Here is a 16,722-nt window from a genome sequence, read left to right as displayed (position 1 = left end):
ACCACACTTATTAATTCTTGGATATTCTTTGTTCCTCTTCTTCTTTAAGTAGAACTTTATCTGGTTAATGTTTTTGTATGTTTTTCTTTTAGCCTAACCTACTGTACAAAATTTTTCACTTGTAACTCTACTTATGCACAAGTTGTGTATGTTTTGTATCACGTGAATTGTTCTTTTGACTGTTTTCATAAAGTTTATTAATCTGTTTTACAAATTAAAAAAATAATGCCAGGCATTAGAGTTTTATATTTTCTATTGTTCAGAACATACATACTGATGTGAAACCTGTTTTACTGCTCTAATTATCTTTTAATGATTAAGAGATCTTCTGTAAACTTTTTAAGTAAATTTGAGCAATATTCAATAACTGTCCCTGATTTTAAGCCTTTACCCCCCCCCGATGTTGAGAGATATGCTGCTGCCTGACGGTAAGTGCTTTATAGGTTCATAGGTCATTACTAGGCTATTGACCTCACAAGCCTAACTGTGTACCCCAAACCATTTGTGTCACAAATATCATTTTATTATTTATTATTTATTTATTTATTTTACATTTGTTAACCGAGAAAGTCCATCGGACACAGGTCCTTTTTCAGTGAAGGCCCAGAGAGAAAAGCTCCACAAATAAGGTACAAGTATAATAATACAAAATAGACACAAATAGAAATCCAGTATGCATTTATAATAACATTACAACAATGACATGTGGTGACTACTACAGTGATGCCATGTACTAGATAAAGATATGGCAACAATTTCAGTTTGAGCATAGTATGATCTGGTAACAAACAATGTACACCACAGAGATGGTGAAGGTGTGAGGGAGAAACCAATTGATAAAAGGTAATGGTTAAGGTATATATAGGAAGAAGTAATTGAGGTTATTGTGTATACAGAAAGTAGCAGTTTAGGAGTAGTTAAGGAGTTATAGGGTCAGTAATTAGAGGTGCCCTTATACTTTAGATTTTGGTTATTAGTACAGTATATACAGTATTGCAGAATATTTAGTGCTGCAGAATGAGCTGAGACCGAGTTTGAGAAGAATGAGGTTAGTAGTTTGGTCATTTAGTTGACGCAGTAGCTTAGTTAGCTATACAATTATGGGGAAAATTAACCCGAGGTGGCACAGGGGCATGGCCATGTATCATCCAGGTGAGTTTTTAGCATATGTTTAAATTGTGTTAAGGAAGATTGGGATACTATATTGTGAGGGAGTGAGTTCCATTTTTGGGGCGTCTATACCAATGAGGCATGTTAGTTGGGAGCTAACTAAGGATTTGTTTTGGGGGGTTAGTTAGGATAATGCTTTTCTTATTGATGGCCTCTGTCCATAAGGGACATGAGGGTCAGACTGGACATAAATGTACAATTTCCCATCCAGTTGTCAAGGTTTTGTTTGAATAGGTTAGGGATGCACTCTATTTTACATGGATGGGAAAACTTTTTTTTTAGCATTTTTAGTGCCTATACTCCTTGATGCTAGTTCTGCTATGTTAGTCTGCATCTTTACTGTATTTGTATTTTTAACATGTATTAGTTTTATGTTGCTGTATTGCTTTGTATTCCTGTTACATTAGATTAATCTTGGAGCTTATCTCCCTGGGCCTCTACTGAAAATGGGCATGTATCCAGTTGGACTAGTCCGGTAAACAAATGTAAAAGAAAAAAAGAGGTCAGTGTCCCACTGTACTCATCCCTCATTAGACCCATTATAGATTATAATGCCCCATTTGGCATGTACCTCACAAGACATCTGCAACAGCTGGAAAGGCCACAGAAATACCTCACTAAAAGAATCACAGGCCTAAAGCAGATGCCATATGCTGATTGTCTAAAAAAACTCCAGCTATACTCTGTGGCATATCGTCTTCTCAGAGGCAATCTCTTCTTAACATACAAGGCCATGTCAAACACTGAGCTGTTGGACATGCTCCACTTAAAGAAATCCCAATCCTTCAGAGCCACATGCTCCAGGGATCTAAACCTTATCATCACAATGAACAAAACATGCTGGAGGGATAGGTTCCTGACCCAGAGACTCCTCATAGTCTGGAATAGACTGCCCATACATGTCAAGTCGAGCGCCTCATTGGCCCTCTTCAAAAGGAACCTTGATGATTGGATGGGAGATAGGAAATTCACCCCGGGGATCATGCCAGTCGCCCTGCTAGACAGGGGCCCAGAGAAGTAAATATTGTGGGAAGAAATTTCCAGGGAATTGTTATGGCTAGGCTTGCATATGCCTTAGGGCCGATAGCCTAGTACCAACCTATGAACCTATAAAATAAAATAGTGTGGAGATCCTTTGGACCACATATTTATCTCTCCAGCACGTTCTGTTTATGTCAAAAGTGAAGTTCATATCCATGGATCTAGTGCTTCTGGTGCTGTTTGTTTAGCACATGCACAACAGTTCCAGCATGGCTGTGTCTAAAGATGCTCTTTAAGTCAGGCAAAGATTCCTTCTCAGCAGCCTGTAGGAGACTGAATACAGAGTCACAGTCCTTGGGAGATCAGTGTAGGACAGGGTAAATGTATTCATGCCTTGAATTCAGTAAGTGAGAAACCTTTCTGGGCATTCCAACTGTTGCAAGTGTCTGGTTAGCTACATGCCATAGGGGACACTGTGTTCAATACTAGGTCTGATAAGGGCCAAGTACAGTGGTACTATAACTTTCTTGGACCTGAGTGCCATAACCTTACCTGTAAGTTGGGAGACATAGAATGATTTTTTTATTATCTTTGCTATGTGTTGGTCAAAGGCCAGATTGCTATCTACTTATGTTCCCAGATCCCTTACTTCTGAGCCACCTCTTAAGGAAGCTTTTCAATGGAGTAATTAACTTGGGTTGGCAGTTTCCCAAAGGGCATTATAATGCATTTTTGGGCATTGAGCTTTAGGCCATGGCTTTTGCTTCAGTCATTTGTCTGTGTTAAAGCAACTTGCAAGAATTTCTATTAGATCCCAAATTACAGTCATCTGTGAACCAGAGGCCTTAAATGTTAGCCTTGACTTCCAAGAAGCAGATGCCAAACAGGAACGGGCCCAACACGGACCCCCTGGGGTACTCTGCTGGTGACTGCTCTCTTGGTGGCAGTGGTCTTACTGATCCTGCATTCTAGAGTCCTATCTGCAATCCAGTGAGCTATGTAAGGATTTATGCCTAGCTCAGAGAGCTTGTCAACAATGCCTGAGTGGGGTATTTTACTGAGTGCTTTGCCAGGTCAATATACACAGTATGCACTGTTTTACCCTTATCCATTGCCTTGGTGATCCTCTCAAAGATGTCTACCTGTTTAAGTCAGCATGACCTTCCCTTAACAAAGAAGAATGGGCATGGGCCCAGTATCTGTAGGTTGCCAATGTCTTTATTTATCATTTCCATGATAAATTATTCCATGGCTTTGCATATTTGGCTTGTTAGACTAATGGGTTTGTAGTTCTCTGGGTCGGTTCATGATCTGCCCTTGTGGAGGAGAATGACTGTTGCAGTCCTCCATTCACTTGGAATGCAGCCTGTTTCAAGGCTGTAGTTTGAGTGCCTCAGGTGGTGTTGACAGGCCACATTTTCGACTGTTCAGTAAACAACCAGGGATTTTGATGCGACCTATGGAGGCAGTGTTCTTGGCTATAGCAAGTATTATCAACACCTGGCCCTTGCTTATAGCTGGAGGAAGTATGCTGGAGGGGATCTGACTTGGTGGAGCTGGGGGTAGTGAGGGGGTGAAGTTTGAGCTGAATTTATCAGCCAGTAGATTTACTATGCCACCCTGATCAGTGAAGGTGGTACCATTAACCATCAGTTCAGCATAATGCTGTACGTTACATCTAAGGTTCTGAACATAGCTAAAGAAGGCCTTTTGATTGTTTTTAGCCTGTGAGGCTATCTTGACCTTTTAGATAGCCTTTTTGGACTAAATTAGACTTCTTAGTTTCTTGTTTTGTTGTATATGAGAGCACTTATCTTTGAAGGAGTTGCTCTTTCTGATTTTGGCCATTAATTTTCTTCTTTTATTATATATCCTGTTTAGGTGAAGGTACCACCAGTGGGGTTTGTTTTTATTGTTTGTTTTAGATTTATTTATGGTAGGTACGACAGCCTCTATGCAGCCATACACATTTGTATAGGGTGTCTGTGAATAATTCTGCATAGGTATCTGTGGAAAATGGGTTGGCAGGAGCCTTGAATTTTGACAAACTGTCACTTAACAAGAAGAAGTTTGCCTCTGAATAGTTCATCTGGATTTGTTGGTTTGCTTTTTAGTTCAAATGAAACAACTTTGTGATCCAAACACACTAGTGAGGATGTGGCACGGGGGTGGGGAGGGGTTGCAACACTGCCCCATGTTGCTCAGTACCAGATTCAGTATGTTTGATCTTCCAGTTGGAGTGTGTACTATATGTTTCAGGCTGTTTGTGTTAATTAAGTCCAGGAAGCATTGTGCCTGTGAGTTTGAGGCAGTGTACATTTCCCAGTGTAAAGAGGGATAGTTAAAGTAACTCATGAATAGTGTATTTGGTTGGAAGGTGAGCTCCTCTAGTAGGTTTAGGTAAGACTCATGTGACTCGAAGGACATGATGGTGACCTTTAGCTAACCATGATATGGTGAGGGACCTTATCTATGGTGACTTGCACATGGATGAGATCCATGGTATCATCTTGTTTAACCAACCTGGAGTTATGTTTGTTGCTAACATAGATTAAGACAGCTCCACCTTTGGCACCACCCTGTGCTGGTGTTGGCCTAAATGTGTGGAAGGCACTGTAGCCTTGCACTTCCAGAATACTTTATATGGCTTTAAGCCAAGTCTGAGTCACTGAACAGATGTCTATAGTCTCAAGAGAGGGGATGATTTGAAGGTTATGTCATGGTATAGACTCTAAGCATTGAGCAGTAACACTTCAAGGTTGCTTGTAGACTTTTTCACTATGTTGGTAGTTTTGTCTTTTTGGCATTGCCTAAAAAAAGCTCTAAGGGGTGGATAAAGTTTTAGCCAGTACCTGAAACCCTAGAGGAGACAGGTGCAGCCCATTTTTGGCAAAGCAATATGGTTGTTTAACCATATCCTCACATGCTGACAGATATTGGATCCCTAGGAGTTATGCCAAAAACTAAGCTAATTATTAAAATCAATTATTTCATGTTCATAGTCTGGCATCATCCTTGGTGAAGGTAGAATGCTTCTCAATTCAAGGTTCATACCTATCTGTGACACATATTCTGAGAGATCCAGTATGTCTCTTTTCAAATAGTTCAGTGAGTTATGCCTCAGGTCATTTACATTCTCATGGATTATTTAAAATCATATTGGTACCTGGGGTGCAGTAAGCAGGTTTCAAAACAAGATATGTCTTTCCGACTACAGAGACTATTCAATATCAGCCTCTAAACAGGTTTTGCATTGGATGAATGAAGGACAAATATTTATTTATTTCCAGTTCGGTGACTGGGGAGGTCCACTGGGCTCAAGGAGCCCATTTTCAGTGGAGGCCCAGGGAGAAAAGCTCCATAAAACATAGTAGACATACTAACAATTAAGCAATTAGTAAAAATTATATAGTAAAACATAAGCACAGTAAAATAGCAACATGGTATAATATACAATGCATATTTGCATGTATATACATTAGAGATCAATAGTAGAGTAATAGTCATCACCTTGCACAAAGGTGAGGCATCAAAGGAATCAGGTAATTACATATCCATGAGTCTAACCAGCCTCATCTACATTCCTCTCAACCTCTTAGCACAGGAAATCTGTACAAGGACAAAAAATAATTGGGGAGGCAAATAGACAAAAATAGGGGTAATTTAATATTGCTATTATAAAGTTAGAAAGATACAATAATAAAGGGTTTTGTGTTTCCATGCATTTTCTGAAGGACATAAAGTCTAAATTTCAAATGTCTGCCTTTATTTGGTGAATTCAGTCCTCACTAATTTGTCAGAAAAACACAAACTGTATGAGAAACAGACCAAAAACATGAGGCAAAAATCTGGACATTCTGTGAAAATGTGGACATTTGAATGGCATGCTCATCAGTAAGGCTATGGAGAGGATCATTATTGAAATAATAAACAAGGGCACAGGTAACCTACAAACCCTTGATCCAAGCCATTTTGTTTTGTCAAGGGTAGATTCTGGCTACTTAACATGGTCAACTGAAGTACTGGATGAGGAAAAAATGGTACACAGCACATATCTAGATCTCACAAAGTTGTTTGACACTATCCCACAATCAGACATTGTTGACAGACTATCCTAGCTAGATGTTAATCCCCATGTTACTCACTGGATAGTAAACTGGCTCACAAATAGACCCACAAAATTAAAGTAGGATGCCCTACCTCCTCAAAAAGAGCTGTTTCTAGTAGTATACCCCAGGGTTCAGTGCTTGGGCCACTCCTTTTTAGGATTTATGTCTTGGTGGTCAAAGCTAATGTAAGTGTTTATGGCTGACTAAGTTTGCAGATAACTGCAAACTTCATGCTGTCATAAACTCTCCAGATGACATCATGATCCTCGAAGAAGGCTTTTACCAATCAAATAACTGGTGTCATAACCATGGACTAAAACTAAATGACAAAAAGTCTTTCAGGAAGCATGACATGTCCTGTAACTATTACACTGACAACACATGCCTGGAAATGGATCTCGTAGCTAGGGACCTGGGAACCTATTTTGAAAACAAAATGTCCTTGACTCACTATGCAGCCACTACTGTAAGAAAGTTTGTTTTCATTGTACACCTTATTAATAAGAGTATGCCATTCATTCCAATGTATTCAACACTCATTGGGCCAGTCATTGAGTATACTGCCCCATTAAGTATACACCTTTCCATAAACCTCATCTTGGTATCACGCAGAGTACTGAGGGTTGAATTCATCTATAGAGCCTCAACAGTCCCTATCCTCTCACAGCTGTGGCACATCCACATGTCCAGTGGTGGCATAAACACTTGCTCAAGAGATCATGATCACTTCTACAAAATAAACAGAACATGCAGGAGGGTTAGATATTTATCACAATGTATATCTCTTCTGTAGAATTGTCTTCCTCTCCACATAAGCAAAGTACTTCCCTTACTCTGTTCAAACATAATCTGGAGGAATGGATGGGAAATAACAAATTCACTCCTGGTTTAGCAGCCTTGTCCCTTAAGGATAGGGTAACCGGTAAATGTTTTGGCCGTCACTGGGTTATATGTACTTAAATTACAAGGGCTAATAATTTCATGGGAGTGCAAGGATAGTCTTCTAAAAATCCACCAGGAGTAACAGCCTCATAAGTACCTACAATCCTATATATTTCCATTCTATAAAATCTGAGATATATACCTTGCCCTTAATAATATAATAAAACAATATATGTATTACCTATCTACAATGTCATACCTTTTTTGTTACAAATCTACCTTGCTAGCTTATGTTGCTTAGTCCTGCTTGCTTGAATGATCCCTTTTACAATTTGGTTGTATGTAGTCTGTGTATTACTGTACATGCTGGCCCCACATCTCTAGTCTATGTCTCTCATCAGACTTTTGGCCTGTAACCAGACCTCCCAACCATACCGAATAACTCGGATTTTACCGAGTTTTGGGTCCAAATACTGGGGTGCCACGATTCACGAGTGGCACCCCTCCATTTCCGACTTTTCCCAGCTTTAGTTCTAGTTTTATTTTTAAATTTTCGTACATTTTTTATTTTGCACTGACGTCATCACGTGCGCGATGACGTCAGCACAGTCAGGGCTATCAGCCTGTCGGAATTGAGCTTAAGTGCTCCAAGCACCCATTTCCGGTTTTCCCCGTGATCTGCGAGTGTGAGGTGAGCAGTTAGCGGGTTATTCAAACGAGCGCTTTAGCGCTTCAGCAACAAGTTTTAAGAATTAAGCTGCTCCATCTGCCAGTTCGGAGTTATTCTTATTCGAAGTTCAACTTCAGAAACAGCTTCTCGGCTCGCTCCAAGATGTTTTCAAATGGATTAATTTCTGGGCAGCATTCAGGCATTCGGAAACAAGTCAGGTAGGAAACCACCCCTTAAAAAAGCTGAGAAAAGCATGTTGTGCTTACACTTCTCGGGTCGATGTAAAGTATATGTTTGCTTATGCTTTATCTGTGGCTGTGCGTTGTGGAGAAAGGATTTTGGGCATTTCAGAACTGTCAGAGTTAGAGGAAGTACACTGTCGAGGCTGTCTTAGCAGGGATTTATTACTTTTATTTCAAAGGAGAAGGCAGAAGGTAGAGCAGGCTTGGAGCTGATTTGGGCTTTATTTTTATACCCGTCACCGTGTCTTGAGTAACTTTTCACTGCGAAAACAATTTCCTTTCAGAATGATGTCGCAGATGTCGGCCAGTCATTTGAGTTTCTTTAAATCAGTCGGAACGTGTTTTGTTTGTGTAGTACCTATTTGAGGTTGCTGGTCTAATTTTCTAAATACTGTACATAGAGTCCTGGCTGGGTTCAAAGCTTTTCAGTAAAATGCATGGTGAATTGGTGATAAGTAATTTTATTCTAGCAACTTTACAAAATTATACACGCAATGTTTTAAATGTGTCCCTGGTAAGTCCCTACTCCCTAGCCACCACCACTTATGAGCTGTGTCAAGGTTTCTTGTGTTAAGAGTTGAGAGCTATGGTGAGATGTGAGAACTGAATTTGTATTCCCTAATTATTGGCTTTGTTTGTCCAGGGTTTTTGTGCTAAAAGGTTGAGAGCTATGGTGAGAAGTGAGAACTGAATCTGTATTCCCCCATTATTGGCTTTGTCAAGGTTTTTTGTGCTAAGAGGTTGAGAGCTATGGTGAGAGGTGAGAAATGAATTCACTAAATGATAGCCATTAAGTTTCAGTTTTCCTGTGTTTCAGGAAGCTGCTGATTTGGCATAGTGGTATGTTCTGACTGTAGTGCATAGGGTCCTGGATTCAAAACTTGCCAGTGAAATGCATGTTGGTAACAACATTTTATTCTAGCAATTTTTCAAAATTATACAAGCAATGTTTAAAATGTGTCCTTGGTTTTTGACCTTTTGTCCCCACCCGCCAAAAATGAAATTGAAAATAAGTACAATACACTGTGCAAGATGCCTATGGTTTAGCTACTGTCATTCTATTTATAGTGTGGGTGTGGAAGTAGACTTATGATGGAAATGTACTGAATTGGGCAGTTTTGTCATTATTGGTTAATGTGTCTTGTTTCATTGCCTACAGTACAGCCTACTGGAAAAAAGTTCTGACAATAAATTTAAAATGTGCTCTCGCAAGTGTGTGTTGTATTATACAAGGAATATAATTTAATGAAGTCAGGAAGGTTTATCAAAGGAAAGAACACATGTATGTTTCTTTTGTGTGCAAGGGGCAGAAGATTTGAAAACGGCCCAAAGGTAATCTTGATCCACCACTGGCCAGATGCATTTTCTTTGGATGTGGTGTGGGTTTCAATGCTGTTTCAATGAATATAAGTTTCAAGGACAGAAGTTTTAATGCTAAGCCGCCAGATGCATTTTCTTTGGATGTGGTGTGGGTTTCAATGCTGTTTCAATGAATATAAGTTTCAAGAACAGAGAAGTTTTAATGCTAAGCCTATTTTCATTGTGAGACAGTATTGCTTTGTTTACCAGATGTTAGTGCGCCTGCATTGCTGTACAGTAAAATGTAAAAATAAAATCCAAATCATTGCAGAAGCAAAGCAGTATGCACACATTAGTGTCTATGGCAAATGGGGCGAAATAGCCAGGTAATGGGACATTGGTATGGCTGCAGGGGGACTCTGGTGCCATGTTTTGGTTGTCTGTTCTTCAGTTTGTGTTTGAAAGTTGGTATCCCATGATTCCATTCGAGTGGGCGGGGTTACATAATTATGTATGCAAATTATATGTTAATCAGCGTACAGATTTGTACCTATTTTTTATGGGCCTTGTCCAGATTTTTGATGTTACCAGGTTGAGAGGTATGCCTGTAACACAGATTAATGTGCGCATGATTATGACTGGATTGCATACGTCTCTATAGTACTGTCCTGCACGTGCACCTTCACTTTCAGGGAATTCTGCACATCAGAGTGCAGTCAGCTGTCTGAGACTGTGTCTTGGGTGACCTATCTTGCACATTCTCCTTAATAGTATCCTAACATTTCACTAATTTTCTGAATGCCAAAATTGCAGGGCTGGGGAAGCTACATCATATAAATACTTTAATACAGCTGAAATTAATAGTAATACAGGGAGGGGAAGTTATACAGTGAACTTCTGAGAATTGTACTGTTGTGGTGATTTTCTGCCCATGGGTTGACGTGTTTTAAAGGGAAAGAAGTACAAAGTAAGTGAATTAATGAGTCATTTGACTTTTACTGAGAGAAAATATCTCACATATCAGCATTTAACATTCTAAATTATGACAAGCCTGCTGACAATTCAATGTGCAGAAAGGGCACCACATGGTGATACTTACCAGTGCATAGACTTGCCCGATGACTACAACAGAATAGTAACTGTTTAATGAAATGGAGGCACCAGCAAGCTGAAGACAAGAATAAGGTACGCGCTTACACTGCAACATTGTGGATCATCCTCTATAAAAACATGCATATAAGTTAAATTTTGCATATTTAATTTCATCTGGGCTCTCTGTTGATCACAACATAACTAAACTGATGAATGTGAGATGCTTGTGGGAATGTTATTACTTCTCATCTGGGTTTTACTGCAAAAATATAGCTAAAATTCAGAATTTTCTTTAGGCATGCAGTACATCTCTTCTTACACGGGAAATACTGCATGGCAGGGTGAATATCTGGCAAAAACAAATATGTTTAACTATTTATAATGTGATATTGTGCTGCATCTAACAGTGAGCCACTGTATAAAGGTAATGGAGCAAGCACATTTTTGCAGCTATGTGTTCACACCATCTGAATTTTACTGTCCCTAGCAAAGGATGGCAGGTTATGCCCATTCAGAAAAACTCTTGCCACTTCACTCTCATGTCCTTTTTCTTTCCAGGCAATGATTTGCATAATCTGTAGTAAAGCAAGCTCCTAATAAACCAGGCAGAGTCAACGAATTCTGGTAACAATGTACAGTGTTGTAATAAATGCCCAGAAGTAGCTTCTATTGTTAAAGATGCAGGTTATTTAAAAGTTATCCATGCAGAATTACTCAAAGTAAAAGTGAGGTTTATTGCTCTTTTAATATCCTTGATAGAACCTCTGCTTAATCAGGCATCAAAATCATTTCTGTGCAAAAAATAATCACGGCACAGAAGCTGTTGGGTATGCCACATTCTTCTAAAAGTTTAAGGTGCTAACATACCTCTCAGCCTCTTAGAGCAATAAATCTGGACAAAGCCCTCAATAATGGGGGGATAAAGGCCAAAAAATAGGGACACATTTTTTAGACATTGTTCTTGCAAACTTTCAATTATCATAAATTTTCTGAAGGTAATGAAGTTTGAAACTGAAATATTTGTCATTGTCTGACTTCAGCCATCAATGATTTGCCAATGATTTGCTAGAGAACCACAATCTTTTGAGAAATAGACCCAAAATATGAGGCAAACATCTATACATTCCGTGAAAATCTACACAGTTGAGAGGTATGGGTGCTAAGCATTCCTTATTATGTTAACTCCAATGTTGCTGCCACATATCAAAGTGTAGATTCTCTCTTCTCCCCTTGAAAAAATCTTGCTAGTTATAGCAGGGAAAATAGCGCTGTAACAACAGAAAACCAGAGAGCTTCTAAGGATCACAGTCCAAAGCTTCTATGCAATGGCTATTGGTGTTTGAACGACAGCTAGTCAGGATTTACCATCTACTTTCAAACAGCGGAGGCTGGTAATATGGCTCCTCAACTTTACATTGTTAAAATGGTTCGCTTTACAACTATCCTACAAGTGTAAAATGCTATGTGTCTAAATGTTGTTAGTATAAACACTCATTCTGATTTTTCATATCATTGTGTTGCCAGTACTATAATATGTTTCTACACGGATATTCGTACATATCTTGCCAGTGTTTGTTTTCTCACTACTGCATGGTCAAACAGTCATCGTTTTTTTTTCTCATTATTCTATGTATGTATGCATGTTACTTTCTCTCTCTCTATCATGACACGCTTTTCTTCCCAGGCCTCTTTTGAAAAGGAGTTTTCACCCATTCTGACCTTCTTGGGCAGCAAAAACAATGAATGAATAAATAAATAAAGTAAACTCCATTTGGTAAATCAAGAATGGTCTGGGTTCTACTAAGACATAATGAATATCTTTTGCTGATGATTACTAAATGAGATATATGTTTTTTCTAAACTGGTAACTGTATTACTTTCATTTTTGTGTTTGCACTTTCTGTGATCACTGTTTGTTCACAGTTCACTTTCGTTTTTGTAAATGTTTTGATGGCACTATATGTACGGGCAGTGTTTCTATTTAGATTATAGGGGAGGAAGTTAATGAATGGTATGGATCTGTTTGAAAATTAGCTATGAATATAAAATTATGAATGAACATTGTAATAATCCTCACATAAGCTGTATCTCCCACATTGTTTTACACACACACACGCACACACACACACACACACACACACACACACACACACACACACACACACACACACACACACACACATGTTATCGGGCAAAGGAGTGAAATTTGTTGAATTGATTCAGTTCTTATGTATGTGATGTGAATTGTTTAATTTTTTTTCTGAAGAAAATGTAGTATAAAACTGTAAGACAGATATGTACTGCAGACTGCAAGAGAGCAAAAGCTGATTCCTGAAACTATTTGAAGGGTGACAGAGGATGAAATCATGATAATGCTGAGAGCAGATCATAGAGACAGACTGTGATGTGCACACAGGAGTCATGCATGAAGTATGCAATGGTATTGTGTTAATGTTCTGTGTGTGTGAAAATCCAATAAGGGACATTCTACAACATTCTGGACAGTTAAGAGGTATGCACTGAACAACTAACATCACATTTTACCTCAGATGCCTGAAAACATTATATAATAAGTAACTCCTCAGAAACAAAACACACCATTCATGTATGTGTTAAAAACGAACAACAACAAGCATGATTCTGCCAGCAATACAACACAAAAATACAACATATTTCACCATCAAACAAACCTAACTATAACTCCTTGAAAATCAATGTCATATAAACTAGTGAAACACCCACTACTATATTGATTATATTACAAAACTGAATATGAATGCATTTACATTGTTTATATCTTGTCACTGTTGAAGTCCAGGAAGAAATGAGAGCAAGTCACTGAAATAAGGCCTGCCATGCTTCAAGATTGCCATCACTACTCTAGCACTGTTCACCTAGCATGACCACATACTGGAGATTTGGAGTATCCAAAAATAAGTTTTAGAATGGCAACAGAAGCTCTGTCTTGTCAGCTTCATCTAGGAAATAAATAATTCCACAAAAAGGAAACATACATAACAGTTGCCACTGCAATATGTATGCTATTGCAATACGTGCAAAACAAAAGCAGAGTACTTAAAAAAACCGTAAAAGATCACTTTAAATCTCAGCAGCACTAATAGAAAATGTAAGATATACAATGATAGCTGAGCAGTTTAGGATAAGTACTTTTCCAAAATGGATAACTATATGGTTCTGCATAAAATCATGTGTATCAAAACACATTTAGTATTTACATCTGCTGTTTTTTCATTCTCTTATTCCAGGTACCCCATCTTATTTGATATATATATAGATATGTGTAGTAAATACATATCTAGTGTCTAAGTGCTGGACTCCTCCAAAGCTAAGAGTCTGTATATGAGTTTGGTGCTTCTGCTAGTTGTAGGATAAGAAATAATTAAACTCAAGACTACATACTGATTAAAGGATTATTATATTATGTGCTGCATCTTACATTATAAGATCAAGATCAATAAAACTAACAAATTATATCTTAGCCCAACAGCAAGATTCCACTGATATCAAGTTAAGATACATTGCAACTTAGGAACATGCCTCATGATGGTGCATAAATACACGACAATACTAAGCATGAGATATTCTGCCTTATCTGGGACAGCTAATCTGTAATCATATAAGTATCTGTTTAAGCCGTGGCCTCTGGTTCTATTAACAGCAGGCATCATGCTAGTGCAGGAACAGACAGCTTGTTGAATGGTTTAAGGAAGCTGACATTAGAAGGAACACTGAAACGCTGAGATGCAGAGAGAGAAAAAGCTGTCCTCTGTGAATGAATATGCCCCAATGAGATGGTATTATTCATTTGGAAAACTTATCAGCTCAGAATCAAGACAGTCCAGACAAGGGAACTAAAATCTTCAGGGATGCATAAAAAGCTCACTGAAAATGCACGGACGTATTTCAGAATGCTGACACAGGAATATGCAAGAAGAAGGGTCTGAAAAGAGACAGATGTAATCACATCGCTGCTATGAATACCAAGCAGAGATACTATTTCCAGTAAGGACACTAGGGCAGCAGGGTATGTGGCGAAGGGTGAAAGAATACTTACTAAAGGATAATGAGCAGGTATGGCACCCTGACACGTTGATTCATAGTGAAACATGCTGTATTTGGTATCTGCATATTCGTAAGTTGAAATGATATGACACCTTCAGAATATTCATCATAGGCATGAGAAAACAGCAGCAAGCACACTCACAGTCTTGGAACTATGTAAGGCTTATGGCTGCAGGAACAGATCAGAATAAGCCATCTGCGAAGACTGGTGCCGTAAATGCACTTCCACTATGAAAGGCCAGTTGACAAGATGCCAAGGAACCAAATCACCAAGTGCAAATGGCTGAAAAACCACAAGGATGAAAAAAAATATATAACAAAGCATTTTGTGCAGGGGACAAGCCTCCATCTCTTGCACTACCCATGTGTGTGTGTGTGTTTTAGGGGGGAGCACCCCACAAAGCCTGAACTTTATACCAACAACAGAGGCACACAAGCAAAAGGAAGGGCGAAATCTCCTAAAAACAAAGGAATCGCTGTTAGCATAAAAACTGCACTGCTGACGATGTCCTGCAGTAAACAGTTCTCAGCATTTTGTACTTTGGCATCTTGTGACTCAGGGACATGGCACTTGGGGAATCTTGCTCAGCAAAGTATACATATATACTCAAAATGTCTTTTCTAGAGTAGAAATTATATTACTCTATATTCTAATTGCAGAGCAAAAATGACTAGTTCATGTGCTCACTAATACCTTCATATGTCTAGTGTAAAATGAGATATCAAAAATTAGATTGTCCACATCTGTAGAAGTTTTACTAACTGTAATGGGAAAATAGGCAAATCTAGAACAATAGTGATCATAAGACATGCTGCCCTGCATGAATGTACATTTTAAAGCACATTATAGAAGGATGTCATTGAAAATGATTTAAAAAATAGCAACTGATTGCAGTTGCTGGCTGTTGTTAAATGCAATTCAATTCCAAACATCAATGATGATAATTGTGGGAGCGGGGGCACTACATAGAGGTGCTTAATAAAATTATAGATTTTCACTGCATGGGAGATTATTGATTCATACAACAGACTGGAAAAAAGGAAAACTTGACATTGGTGGGAAATAACAGGATTTTATACATGAGTTTCAGTTTATGGTAGCGATATGGATACGGCAACATTCAGAAATTTCTGAAGGTCATATTGATCCACAAATAAGATACTAGCTTACTGAGTGGATGACATTGTGGTGTGCCATGGTTAGTAAGATATGTTTAATGTCATAAACAGGAGCTACACTATAACATACTACACTATAAATGCAAATAAAATTATTGTCCTTATCTTCAGCTGCAAAAACTAAGACAGCAAAGACAATGTCTTCCTAACTAGTTGTCAGATTAAAATAGGGACCATATGTTCAAATCCTAGTAAACCTACTTAACGTGTACTCTTTAATAATCCAGCAAGCCTCCATTTGCTCCAGACAACTCCATCCATATATATTAGTGGCATCAGGAACCCCGCTGTAGATGAACACCTGCAACTCATCAGGAATTCATCAAGCAAGCTATGAAATAATATTTATTAAAGATTCAGTACAAAGTGATGGCGCCTGCAGATGTATGGAACTGAAAAACATGTGACTGTTCAATCATAAATAATTCTGAGGGTATATAGGAATGCACATGAATCATTAGTCTCTTGGGAAGTTACTTCCAGGTAAACATCTGAGTGCTGTAATACAGTATGTGAAGCAGATATGACAAATCAATAATTGCACTAGTGATAATGCACTCTAAAAAGCTGCAAGCACAAATCTGAAAACTCCACTGATATTAGGCATGCACGTGTGTCTTGCAACCTGAAAGTGTACATGCCACTTTATACAGCATCTTGAATCTTTGGCTCAAATGAAGATCAAAAAAGGCTAAAAGGTTTACAACCCCCAGCTTAACTTACACTGGTGACCACTAGCTTACAAATAATATCAAAATTCTTCTTAGGAAAAAAAAATAAACATTAACCCATATTTACAGAAGAAGAAGACAGCATTTGACAACCTATTTTGAAATAAACTTAAGCTAGAGCATGAATTACCTGTAGTTTTGCAACACACAGAATAGCAAACTGCACAGCCTTGCTTATGTTCTCCAGTGAGCTATTTAATGCATATGTAAATCATATTGTAAGCATCGTCTTGTTACCTAATTATTATATACTGTAAGAATCCTGCGAAAGTACTAAAATATAT

At 38.4% G+C, this 16,722-nt stretch overlaps 1 protein-coding gene across 3 annotated transcripts in view; it reads right to left on the bottom strand.

The window, feature by feature from the left end:
- Window positions 1-16,722, bottom strand: part of SV2B (synaptic vesicle glycoprotein 2B) — a 1,975,281-nt gene that overhangs the window by 1,957,485 nt on the left and 1,074 nt on the right. The window lies entirely within an intron of this gene.

Source organism: Protopterus annectens, chromosome 7.part0 (genome assembly GCF_019279795.1).
Source record: "Protopterus annectens isolate FY-2018-M chromosome 7.part0, PAN1.0, whole genome shotgun sequence".
In the NCBI taxonomy this organism is placed as follows: domain Eukaryota; kingdom Metazoa; phylum Chordata; order Ceratodontiformes; family Protopteridae; genus Protopterus; species Protopterus annectens.
Note: the sequence above shows the minus strand (reverse complement) of the source record. Positions and strands in the feature narration are given on the sequence as shown.